This window comes from Bison bison, unplaced genomic scaffold (genome assembly GCF_000754665.1).
Source record: "Bison bison bison isolate TAMUID 2011002044 unplaced genomic scaffold, Bison_UMD1.0 scf7180017863702, whole genome shotgun sequence".
Classification (NCBI taxonomy): Eukaryota; Metazoa; Chordata; class Mammalia; order Artiodactyla; family Bovidae; genus Bison; species Bison bison.
In genome coordinates this window covers 4,540,784-4,554,093 of record NW_011494274.1, presented here as the reverse complement: position 1 = coordinate 4,554,093, position 13,310 = coordinate 4,540,784, and the positions used below count along the sequence as shown (strand labels likewise).

Below are 13,310 nucleotides of genomic sequence, written 5' to 3'. Positions count from 1 at the left end.
TTTTTGCCAAGAATGCATAACCTCAGTCTGTTATTAGGAAACATCTGACAAGCACAAAGTGGTGAACATTCTACTAAGAAAGTGGGGCACAGGGGCTTACATTCTTACAAAATATTAATGTCATGAAAGACAAAGAAAGGTTGTGGAAATGTTCTATATCAAAGAAAGCTAAAGAAACATGACAATTAAATGCCATACCTTATCCTGGACTGGATCTTTTACTGAAGTGGAAAGACTCCTATCAGGGATATTATTAGGTCAATGGACAAAACTGGAATATGAATGATAGATTAAGGTATTGTATTAATGCTAATTTATGAATTTGATAACTTCATTATAGTTATGTAAAAAAGTATTCCTATTTTTAGGATATACATGGAGATACCTTAAAGTATTATAATATATGTAACATTCAAATAGGTCAGCAAAAAAATTATGTCCACACACATACATGAACATACATGCACCACACATGTAAATACCCATGTAAACATACATGGAGAGAGCAAATAATACAGCAAAATGAACCTGGTAAAGAGTGTGTGCATACATTCCTTGTACTGTTTTTGTGTTTGCAGTTTTGAAATTACTTCCAAATGAAATGTTTTTAAAAGTACAAATGTATATATATATGATGCTCAGCTTCACTGCTGTTCACAGAAATGCAAATTAAACCAATGAGAAAACACTATTCACTATTAGCAAAAATTTAAAGGATGGATAGTATTCAGTAAAGGCAAAGGTGTAGAGAAAGTAATATTGTTTTCACATAATGTTCAAAGGAACAAAAATTGACAAATCCTTTTAGAGGATAATTTAGCACTTTAATCTATTAACCCTTTAACCTTTTAAACCCAGAAGTTCACTTCTAGAAATTTTCCTTGAAAATTACATACAGTATGCATATTGACAAGGAAATATAAGGTGGTCACTTCAGTATTGTTTGTGATAGCAAAAAATGGTAGATAACCTAAATAAGAAGAAGTGGCAAGAATACACAGATAGTGAAAGTGAAAGTGAAGTCAGTCAGTCGTGTCAGACTCTTTGTGACCCCGTGGCCTGTAGCCTACCAGGCTCCTCTGTCCATGGGATTTACCAGGCAATAGTCCTGGGATGGATTGCCATTTCCTTTTCCAGGGAAGAATACACAGAAGAACTGTACAAAAAAGATCTTCATGACCCAGATAATCACGATGGTGTGATCACTCACCTAGAGCCAGAAATCCTGGAATGTGAAGTCAAGTGAGCCTTAGGAAGCATCATTACAAACAAAGCTAGTGGAGGTGATGGAATTCCAGTTGAGCTATTTCAAATCCTAAAAGATGATGCTGTGAAAACGTTGCACTCAATATGCCAGTAAATGTGGAAAACTTCCAGCCACAGGACTGGAAAAGGTCAGTGTTCATTCCAGTCCCAAAGAAATGCCCAAAGCAATGCCAAAGAATGCTCAAACTACCACACAATTGCACTCATATCACAGGCTAGTAAAGTAATGCTCAAAATTCTCCAAGCCAGGCTTTAATAATACATGAACCTTGAACTATCAAATATTCAAGCTGGTTTTAGAAAAGGCAGAGGAACCAGAGATCAAATTGCCAACACCCGCTGGACCATCAAAAAAGCAAGAGAGTTCCAAAAAAACATCTACTTCTGCTTTATTGACTATGCCAAAGCCTTTGACTGTGTGGATCACAATAAACTGTGGAAAATGCTGAAAGAGATGAGAATACCAGACCATCTGACCTGCCTCTTGAGAAATCCGTATGCAGGTCAAGAAGTAACAGTTAGAACCGGACATGGAACAACAGACTGGTTCCATATAGGAAAAGGAGTATGTCAAGGCTGTATATTGTCACCCTGCCTATTTAACTGATATGCAGAGTACATCATGAGAAACGCTGGGCTGGATAAGCACAAGCTGGAATCAAGATTGCCAGGAGAAGTATCAATAACCTCAGATATGCAGATGACACCACCCTTATGGCAGAAAGTGAAGAACTAAAGAGCCTCTTGATGTAAGTGAAAGAGGAGACTGAAAAAGTTGGCTTAAAGCTCAACATTCAGAAAACTAAGATCAAGGCATCTGGTCCCATCACTTTATGGAAAACAGATGGGGAAACAGTGGAAACAGTGGCAGACTTTATTTTGGGGGGCTCCAAAATCACTGCAGATGGTGACTGCAGCCATGAAATTAAAAGACCCTTACTCCTTGGAAGAAAAGTTATGACCAACCTCGACAGCATATTTAAAAGCAGAAGCATTACTTTGCCAACAAAAGTCTGTCTAGTCAAGGCTATGGTCTTTCCAGTGGTCATTTTCCAGTTGGACTGTGAAAAAGGCTGAGCACCGAAGAATTGATGCTTTTGAACTATGGTGTTGGAGAAGATTCTTGAGAGTCCCTTGGACTGCAAGGAGATCCTACCAGTCCATCCTAAAGGAAATAAGTCCTGAATATTCACTGGAAGGACTGATGTTGAAGCTGGAACTCCAATACTTTGGCCACTGTTATGGTATTCTTGACAGACCGGGACCTGGGGACAGGAGTCAATGAAAAGAAAGCGAAGAAAAGAAGTATGCGGGGGACCCAAGTCTCTAGTGGAACAAGGGTACTTTATTCATGGCAGTGTGTGCTTATATATTGTTATACAAGGAAGCTTTAGGCAGAAAAATCAAGTTGAGTAAAAAACACTGAAACCAGATGCATAACAACAGTAACTAGGGGAATAACAATAGTCACAGGGACAGAAGACAATCCATGTAGTGTGAATAGGAACATGACTAAGTAGTTTTACAGAAAAGTAAAATGTTACTAAAAGGAATCCATGTATGCATTCTGCCTCATGACCTCAGTCCTGAGAACTGCGGGCAGCTCTGCTTGTTCCAGTTTTCCAGGAACTGATAAGGAACAGAGGGCCCTTAAGAAACAGAAAACAACATATAGGATTCCTTAAAATTAAATGTTCCCTGAAAATCCCCCCTTTTTTATCTTTTTTGTCAAAAAGGCCCTGACCAGTTGAGTTTGTTTAGTTTGAACAATTTTTGTTGAAAGGCATCGGTATACAACAAATATAATTACCAGGACAATTACCAATGTTACAGCACCAGACCCAATACTATGAGTAATACTTTGGAACCATCCTCGAGGGTCTAGCCCAGATAATTAATTGATCAGCTAGCTGTTCAGCTAAAGTTTCCAAATTATTCGAAGAGGGCAGACTTTTAGAGAAGGTTTCAAAGATTTCTATCGTGTGTGTCTTGCAAATGAAATTTGATTTGTTCCCAGTTGTAGGCACTATAGTGGAATTGAACAGGGGTAATACAAAATTGAGCAGAATTCCAATCACATTTTAGTATTATTTGCTTCTGCAAATCTATTAATTGATCTCCAACCCCTTTGATGGCTGTTTTTAGTTCCTATATTTCATCTTCAACTTCCTCATCTAGCTGAGCCTGAGTGGCCCACATAGTACGAGCATCTTTGGTCTAATTTTGAATAAAATTATGTGTTTGAACTGAGGTTTGTAAAGCAATGTCTGCGATAGCAGCAGTGGTGCAAATGGCTATTAATCCCAAAATGCCAAGAATTAACCATCCAATAAATCGTTTAGATCGCTGGAGTCATTTAGTGAGTAGCCAGGAGGCAAGTCCTGCCATGGGACCCTCTTTCCAGGGATTCATTTTTTAAAGAAACAGAGGAATTAAGACAAGTATATAACTTGTAATCTATACAAGTCACAAAACGTAGAGTCTTATTAAATTGTAAGTTCTCTATAGCTATAACAAAAGGAAGAGGAACGTAAGCTTGTATAAACTATGAATGACTATAACGAAAGGAATAGTTACTATGAGTTGAAGATCAAGCCCAGCAGAACCATACCAGCCACAGTCATCCCCGTCAGGGACCAGCAGTTGAAGCACTCTTGGCCCTTGCGGCTCTGGGTTGCTGTATTGTTTCCATAGAGTTCCACAAAAGTGTCCCAGCTGCCATTATCCTGGATCCAAGGCTCTAGGTGGTCATTTAGGTAAGTGGCCATCCAAGTTGTGATCTGACTCACCAATACCTGCATCTCCTTGTCTATGCTTTCCATGCATAGTGTCGCACCGAAGGGAAAAGAAGGCCACAATGCCACCCCAGTTCACCCCATCCCAGAAGAGCTCATACACTACCTGTTCAAAGCTCTGATATGCTGTCCCTGGGGTGATATGGAGCTGGGACATCAGGTCGCTGAATGTCTGGTGGTACCTCAGTTCAAACTCATTGCCTGCCTCCCTCAGGGCTTGCTTTACTGTTGCCATGGGGATCACTTCCCAGCGTCCAAGCTTCTGCTGTGGCCAGGAGCTCCATTCACCGCAGGGCTATCCTCCAGGTGCCAGGATGGGTTGCCATTGATGGCATTGCTGTATCCTTTCTGGAAAAGCTTGTAAGAGAGAAAGTCAACCACTAGTTCGCAGTTGCTCTGAGACATTTTTATAATAAGGATGGGTTCCACCAGTCTGTTGTCTAAAATACCTGTAGTGAAAAAGGGGGTTAGGTATATAGGTCCAATAAGTATGATTAATTAATTCAGCTTGAGTGGGGAAAGCAGAAGCAAGCAAAGCAAGCATAGCAACAAAAATATTTTCCAGATTCAGATGCATTCTCTGTTGAGAAACCAGATTTTTAGCTTGATTAGTAAGGGTTTTTGTTTGTCCCTAGGTAGGAGAAGGCAATGGCAACCCACTCCAGCACTCTTGCCTGGAAAATCCCTTTGGCAGAAGAGCCTGGTAGGCTGCAGTCCATGGGGTCACTAAGAGTCGAACACGACTGAGAGACTTCACTTTCACTTTTCACTTTCATGCATTGGAGAAGGAAATGGCAACCCACTCCAGTGTCCTTGCCTGGAGAATCCCAGGAACTGGGGAGCCTGGTGGGCTTCGGTCTATGGGGTCGCACAGAGTCGGACACGACTGAAGCAACTTAGCAGCAGCAGCAGCAGCAGCAAGGAGATCATAAGGTCGATGATATTAAGGGCGTTGTTTCTTGGAGATTTTTAGAGTCACCATGGCTTGTGTTGGAATTTTTTCTTCCCAGGAATTTTGTCATTTCTTTTTTATTTTGAATGCCGGAGGATCTTCTGAGGCGGATCTTCCAGAGAGGGAGCCAACTGATTTTCATTGGATCTATCTGGAGAAATATAAGCATATCCTTTTCCCTGTAAGATTAATTTCCCAGATTTCCATTGTTTAGTTAGCCCATCTTGATATCAAATGAGCAGAGGAAGAGAAGTATCTTTCAATTCCTAGAAATGTTTCTGTGCTTATGTCAAGATAACTCCTTGTGGTAAGTTTATAAAGCTGTATTAACAATAGTTACAGGATTAAAGAATATCTTACGCTGGAATCTAGTAAAGTCTGCTCTGGATAGGGAAGATAGAATTGTTCTTGTGTATTCCTCCTTTTTTAATTTTTTTATTTGTAGTTTCAGTGTGTGAAATGGGGGAAGTGTGGTCCCTAATAATATACTGTAATTCAAGAAAAAGTTGTTGAATAATAGACTGATAAGACTTTATGGTAGAAGTTTCTATATTTTTTAGTACAAAAACTGAATATGAGTAGTCAGAAATTATATTAATAGGGTAAGGATGTAGGTGAATAACCTGAATAAGAGCATATAATTCATTTTGTTGAGCAGAATGAAATTTAGTATAAAAGACTTTATATTCTTTGAGAGACCAAAATGAGGCTTTAGCATTTTTATCCCATCTATATAGAAAACATCAGCTTGAGGTATAGGTTGTGATATAACAATGCAAGAGATAATAAATTTAGTATCTTTGAAGAAATTTCAAAGTTTATTAGAAGGATAATGAAACGAAATCTCTCCAAAATAGTCTAAGAAGGCTTTTTGAAAATCGGTAGAAGTTTCTAATGCATTTTCAAATTGAGCTTTATTAATAGGTAATATAATTTCGTGAGGATCAGAGCCAATTAAAGTCTTAGTTCTATTTCTGATAAGAGAGCTGTGATACATATACACAATGGAGTATTACTCAGCCATTAAAAAGAATACATTTGAATCAGTTCTAATGAGGTGGATGAAACTGGATTATAGAGAGTGAAGTAAGCCAGAAAGAAAAACACCAATACAGTATACTGACACATATATATGGAATTTAGAAATATGGTAACAATAACCCTGTATGCAAGACAGAAAAAGAGACACAGATGTATAAAACAGTCTTTTGGACTCTGTGGAAGAGGGAGAGGGTGGGATGATTTGGGAGAATGGCATTGAACATGTATAATATCATATATGAAATGAATCACCAGTCCAGGTTCGATGCAGGATACAGGATGCTTGGGGCTGGTGCACTGGGATGACCCAGAGGGATAGTATGTGGAGGGAGGTGGGAGCAGGATTCAGGATGGGGAATACGTGTACACCCATGGTGGATTCATGTTGATGTATGGCAAAACCAACACAATATTGTAAAGTAATTAGTCTCCAATTAAAATAAATAAATTTATATTAAAAAAAATAAAGTCTTAGTTCTATTTCTCCCATTGATAGTTATTAGAGCAATCAAATCAAGATGGGGTATAAGTGACTTTGTCTCTCTAAAATGGGTATAGATCCATTCTATTGGGTGTTCTTGTTGGGCAAGAAGTCCTGTGGGGGAATGGAGACAAGGAAGTACAAACAACTCTAGAGGTAATTCAAGTCTAATACAAGTAAAAACTGTTTTTGTAATTTATTTTGTACTAAACAGAGTTCCTCCTGTGCCTATTGTGAAAGTGAACAAGGGCTATTTAAATCAGGATCTCCTTTCAAAGTATTAGTCAGTTGATAATTTGTAATGCCTAAAGAGGGTCTAATCCAGTTTACAACACCTAAAAGTTTTTGAAAATCATTCAAGGTTGATAATTTATCAACACGAATTTGTGTGTGTTAGGGAGTAATATGCTGTCTATTAACAATAGATCCTAAGTAATGGTAAGGTAATGGCACCCCACTCCAGTACTCTTGCCTGGAAAGTCCATGGACAAAGGAGCCTGGTGGGCTGCAGTCCATGGGGTCGCTAAGAGTTGAACACGACTGAGCCACTTCACTTTCACTTTTCTCTTTCATGCATTGGAGAAGGAAATGACAGCCCACTCCAGTATTCTTGCCTGGAGAATCCCAGGGACGGTGGAGCCTGGTGGGCTGTCGTCTATGGGGTCGCACAGAGTCGGACACAACTGAAGCGACTTAGCATTAGCATCAGCATTAGCAATGGTAAGGTGTAGAGGTTTGAATTTTTTCAGGGGCAATAATTAATCCAGAGTCTTTTAAACATCGTTGAGCTATGTCAAACATATGTTGAGTTTCTAAAAGAGATGGAGCTGAAAACAATATATCATCCATATAATGAACAACAAGAAAGTCAGGAAATTGTTTTCTCACAGGTTCAAGGGCTTTGGCTACATAATATTGACACATGGTGGGAGAATTCATCATTCCTTGAGGTAATACAGTCCATTGATATCGTTTATCAGGCCCAATATGATTAGGAAAAGGAAAAGAAAAGGAAAATCTTTTTCAGTCTAGAGGGTGTAAAGGTATAGTAAAAAAAGCAATCTTGTAAATCTATAATAACAATATGCCAGTTTTGAGGGATAGTGGTAGGAACTGGAATTCCTGGTTACAATGTACACATAGGTTTCATAGATGCATTAACTTTTTGAAGGTCTGTTCAGTTCACTGCAGTTCAGTTCAGTTGCTCAGTCGTGTCCGACTCTTTTCGACCCCATGAATCGCAGCATGCCAGGCCTCCCTGTCCATCACCATCTCCCGGAGTTCACTCAAACTCATGTCCATCGAGTCGGTGATGCCATCCAGCCATCTCATCCTCTGTCATCCCCTTTTCCTCCTGCCCCCAATCCCTCCCAGCATCAGAGTCTTTTCCAATGAGTCAACTCTTCGAATGAGGTGGCCAAAGTACTGGAGTTTCAGCTTTAGCATCATTCCTTCCAAAGAACACCCAGGGCTGATCTCCTTTAGAATGGACTGGTTGGATCTCCTTGCAGTCCAAGGGACTCTCAAGAGTCTTCTCCAACACCACAGTTCAAAAGCATCAATTCTTCGGAGGTCTATTAAGAGATACCATTTGTCAGATTTTTTTTTATTACAAAAATGGGAGAATTCCAAGGGGAATAAGATTCCTCAATATGTTTTCATTTCAATTGTGTATCGACAAGTTCCTTAGTAGCCTCTAGTTTGTCTTTTGTAAGGGGCCATTTCTCTGTCCAAATAGGCTCGTCACTTTTCCAAATTATTTTAATAATTGCACCATTTGTTAAGTGAGCAGTGGCCCCTAGGAAAAATGTGGAATACATATTTGGGCTTGCCATTGCATAAGTAAATCTCTTCCTATTAAACTAAGGGGTGCATCTGTCACATAAGATCATAATGTTGCATGCTGGCCTTCTGGTCCCTCACATGGATATATTTGGACACTTTGATAAACCTCTTGTACTTTGGTTTGAGAAACTCCTGCAATTTGGCAAGAAATTCTCTGTATAGGCCAAGATTTGGGCCATAAATGTTTGTGGATAATAGTAATGTCGGATCCAGTATAAAGAAGACCAGAAAATTTTTTGCCATTAATTTTGATATTTCTATTTGGTCATGCATATTCAGATACTATTGATGTCCATAAGGATTGTTTTTTATCTGTATTGTCAAATCCACCTGTCTGTATGTTATCAGAGGAGTTAATAGAAATGTAAGGTAAAAGAAGTAATTGAGCAATTTTGTTCCCCTTTTTGAATTGCCATAGTATCTGAGATGACATCATAATTTGAATGTTTTCCCTTATAATCTGAATCAATTACTCCAGGGTGAACAGTAATTCCTTTAGAAGTCAAACTAGATCAGCCAAGTAAAAGACTGAAGGTTTGTGGAGGTCGAGGTCCAAAAAGTCCGGTAGGTATTCTAGAAGGGACTACTTGAGGAAAAAGGAGAAAATCATTTAAGGCTGGTATATCGACGGCAGCACTGCCAGATGTTGAGGGTTTGAGGGAAAAGATGGAATTTGCCCCTGGTTTTTGTTGATGGGGACCTGGGGAGTCCTCAGCTTGGAGTTTCCCAAAATAGGCTTCCCTTCAATATCATATTTAGATTGACATTCTCTGGCCCAATGTATCCCCTTATGGCAACAAGGGCAAATTCCTGGAGGTTTTTTAATAGTTTTAATTTTTTCTGTGTGTGTTTTTAGGACAATCTCTTTTTCAAATGGGTCTTATCCCCACATGCAAAACACCCTTCATTTCCTTTTTTAAAGGCAGCAACCATTGTTTCAGCTAACATTTGCATTTTTTGAAGCTCTGATCCTAAATTGCTACAAACCTTCAAATAATCAATAATAGTCTCAGTCTCATGAATTGGAGTGACAGCTATTTATCATTTTTGGTTTTCATTTTTATAAGCAAGCAGTTTTTCTAGCTGCATTTTGGCCTCTTCTCCTATAACATTACAGGAAATAGCAACTTCCAATCTAGCTAAGAGATCAGCATAGGCTTCATTAGGTCCTTGAAATATTTTCGTGTACTTGTCTTCAGGTTTTATTGACTTCCTACTTTCCAGGGGGAAATACGATGTTGGGGTTTATCCACATCCATAGATTGGGCTCAAAATATGGACCATCTTTGTCAGAGTTGGGTGGCTCAATTATTAGGAGTTTATATTTGGCAAGGTTTTATTCAGCTAAGGATAGGTGTGACGTGGTGAAGGCTAGAAAGAGCTCGTTTTCCATGTCCCAGTCTAGTAACCCATAAAGCTTTTGTTGTAAAGGAGAATGAGTAGAAAGTTTTTTCTTACAAATGTGTGTGTTAAAGGCTTATCGTTGTCATTTTAAAAAGTATTGTCAGCTTTAGTGTCAAAAAAGACCTCAGAAAAGTCATTGTCAGAGTCATTTTGTCCTGAGTTAAGAGGACTTTCAGCTTGGCATTCATTGCAAGAGGAGGAGGAGCACTTGGAGCAGCTGGAGCAGAGCTGGTGGGATAATTTTGAAATATTTTATGTTGTTTTAATTGGGCCTTTTGTAAAGTTTTATCATCTAATTCATATTCATGTAACAAGTGTTCTGCCTGTTGTCGAATATTGGGGGGCCAGAATTTTCTAAAAGGCAAAATCACGGCTTTCGTGAGTGCCCATAAGGGCCAGAAATCTATTGGAATACTTTTTCCCCTTCTTGTGGCTCATTTAACATTCTCTCTAACTTGGTTCCAAATCTTTAAATCAAAATTGCTTTCATCAGGGAACCAGGGATTATGTTCAACTACCGTTTGGAGACAAGCCTCTATTTGCTGACGCAAAACCAAAAGTCCTTGAACTTTAAATAAATATGGAAGCAAAGCAGAAAAGTGATGGGGCTTTCCAGCTGTTTGTTCCATAACCCTGCATTTACCAACCTCAGTAGGTCCACAGTCACTCCGTGCGCTTGCCAAGGGCGTACTCCAGGTCCCTGTTCGGGTGCCACTTATGATGGTCTTCTTGATAGACCAGGCTGGGGACAGGAGTCGATGAAAAGAAGGCAAAGAAAAAAAGGATGCGGGGGACCCAAGTCTCCAGTGGAACAAGGGTACTTTATTCATGGCAGTGTGTGCTTATATATTGTTATACAAGGAAGCTTTAGGCAGAAAAATAAAGTTGAGTAAAAAACACCGAAACCAGATACATTACAACAGTAACTAGGGGAATAACAATCATCACAGGGCCAGAAGACAATCTATGTATTGCAAATAGGAACATGAATAAGTAGTTTTACAGGAAAGTAAAAGGTTACTGAAAGGAATCCATGTATGCATTCTGCCTCATGACCTCAGTCCTGAGAATTGCAGGCACCTCTGCTGGTTCCTGTTTTCCAGGAACTGATAAGGTACAGAGGGCCCTTAAGAAACAGAAAACAACATATAGGATTCCTTAAAATTAAACATTCCCTGACAGGCCACCTGATGCAAAGAGCTGACTCATTTGAAAAGACCCTGATGCTGGGAAAGGTTTAAGGTGGGAGGAGAAGAGGATGACAGAGGATGAGATGGTTGGATTGCATCACCGACTCAATGGACATGAGTTTGAGTAAACTCTGGGAGCTGGTGATGAACAGGGAGGCCTAGCATGCTGCAATTCATGGGGTCACAAAGAGTTGGACACAACTGAGCAACTGAACTGAACTGAACCTAAATATCCAACAATAGGTTAATAGTTGATGCATAATGAAATATTCATACCATGGAGTACTATAAAACCACTAGATAGGATGAGCTACATGTATATTCTGTTATAAAAAAAATTTTCAAGTACATTGTCAATATTTTTTAAATAATTTACAAAATAACCTATATAGTACAATCCCATTAAAAATGGACTTATTGTATTTTTATAGTAATAGAAATAAATATATATTTCTTTCTTATTGGCTGGAGTTTTATATAAAATAATTACCATAAACACACACATTCACACACACATACATATATATATATATACACCATCTAACACTCTATGGCACCCCACTCCAGTACTTTTGCCTGGAAAATCCCATGGATGGAGGAGCCTGGTAGGCTGCAGTCCATGGGGTTGCTAAGAGTCAGACGTGACTGAGCGACTTCGCTTTCACTTTTCACTTTCATGCGTTGGAGAAGGAAATGGCAACCCACTCCAGTGTTCTTGCCTGGAGAATCCCAGGGACGGGGGAGCCTGGTGGCTGCCATCTATGGGGTCACACAGAGTCAGACATGACTGAAGCTACTTAGCATAGCATAGCATAGCATAGCATTTTCCAAAAGAGAGAGATCAAGCTAGCAGGTCAGGATAATGCTGGACTCACCTTCCCTCATGAACACATCAAAACCACTACTATATATAGAATTACTCTTGCTGAAATTGACCTGAAAACTAGCAGAACAACTCTTCTACAACCAAGGTTATAAAGAAAGACCCACATGTAGTCTGGTAGGAAGGGAGGAGAAGCAATCTGGTCAGAACCTGCACCCCTAGCAGGGGACAGAGAGGAGAGGATATTACAGACTCAGGGATCCTTCCTGGGGGAATAAGGGGTTTGAGCTACATGTTAGCAGAGAAGGCAATGGCACCCCACTCCAGTACTCTTGCCTGGAAAATCCCATGGATGGAGGAGCCTGGTAGGCTGCAGACCATGGGGTCGCTAAGAGTTGGACATGACTGAGCGACTTCACTTTGACTTTTCACTTTCGTGCATTGGTGAAGGAAATGGCAACCCACTCCAGTATTCTTGTCTGGAGAATCCCAGGGATGGGGGAGCCTGGTGGGCTGCCGTCTATGGAGTCGCACAGAGTCAGACACGACTGAAGCGACTTAGCAGCAGCAGCAGTTGACATGTTAGACATGCCAACCCTGGGGTCTGACGCCATGAAGGTGAAGCCCCTTAGCTGGTCTAAAAACCACTGGAGCTTATCAGAGGGCTGTAAGAAACTGAAACTCCACTCTTAAAGAGCATGCCTACAGACTTGCTTACTCGCAATCACAGTGCTGAGGCAGCAGATTGAAAATTGCCTGGGGCTCTCCCCATGCCAAGGCCGCCCCAGAGCACTCCCCCTACCCGCACTGGGCTCCTGCTGCAGCCCCTCTTGTCCAACACTGCTCCCTACTAAGAGGGAGACGGCCATAGCCAACAAAAGTGCGCAAACTTAGAGGAAATGGAGCCAACTTGCACACTGGCCCTGCCTCTAATCAGCATGGAGACAGCCATTGCAGCACGTACCTTCTGATCACATGCTACTGAAAGGGAATGAGGCTAACTCCAGAGCAGAGACCACCATCACCATAGCACACATCCCTGTGTATACTTGGGGTAGGATAAGTCTAGCTCAGTGTTGACACCAACCCCTCCAGCTCACACAGAGAAACTAACCAGGGCTCTCACACCAAAAAGAAAAGTGAAATCAACACAGAAGTGCACCCCAAGTTCTCAGGCTCAGACCACATCCCAAACCAAAGACTACTATCACATCTGAGAGAAATCCAGCTCCTCCAAAACTCCTACTGCAGCCCTGTGGGCCCTGTCCCAAGCCCTGATATGGCAGTGACAGCCATATCAGGTTGAAGCGCCTGCACCTGGCTCTAACCACTCCATCTCCAGTCCTACGTCCCACCAGAGTGGTGGCTGCCAGCACATCCTGGGGAAGACATGACTCCTGCTTACTCCAGTTCCAGTTCTCTGACCAAAGCTACTGGACACAGATGGACTGCATAGGCATGTTCCCATACAAGGACATGCCTTCAAGATCAAGGAAGGTAACTAAGTCACCTA

At 40.6% G+C, this 13,310-nt stretch overlaps 1 pseudogene; it reads right to left on the bottom strand.

The window, feature by feature from the left end:
* Nucleotides 1–3,842: 3,842 nt before the first annotated feature.
* On the bottom strand, nt 3,843–12,666 carry LOC104983963 (annotated as a pseudogene).
* Between the last annotated feature and the right edge of the window lie 644 nt (nt 12,667–13,310).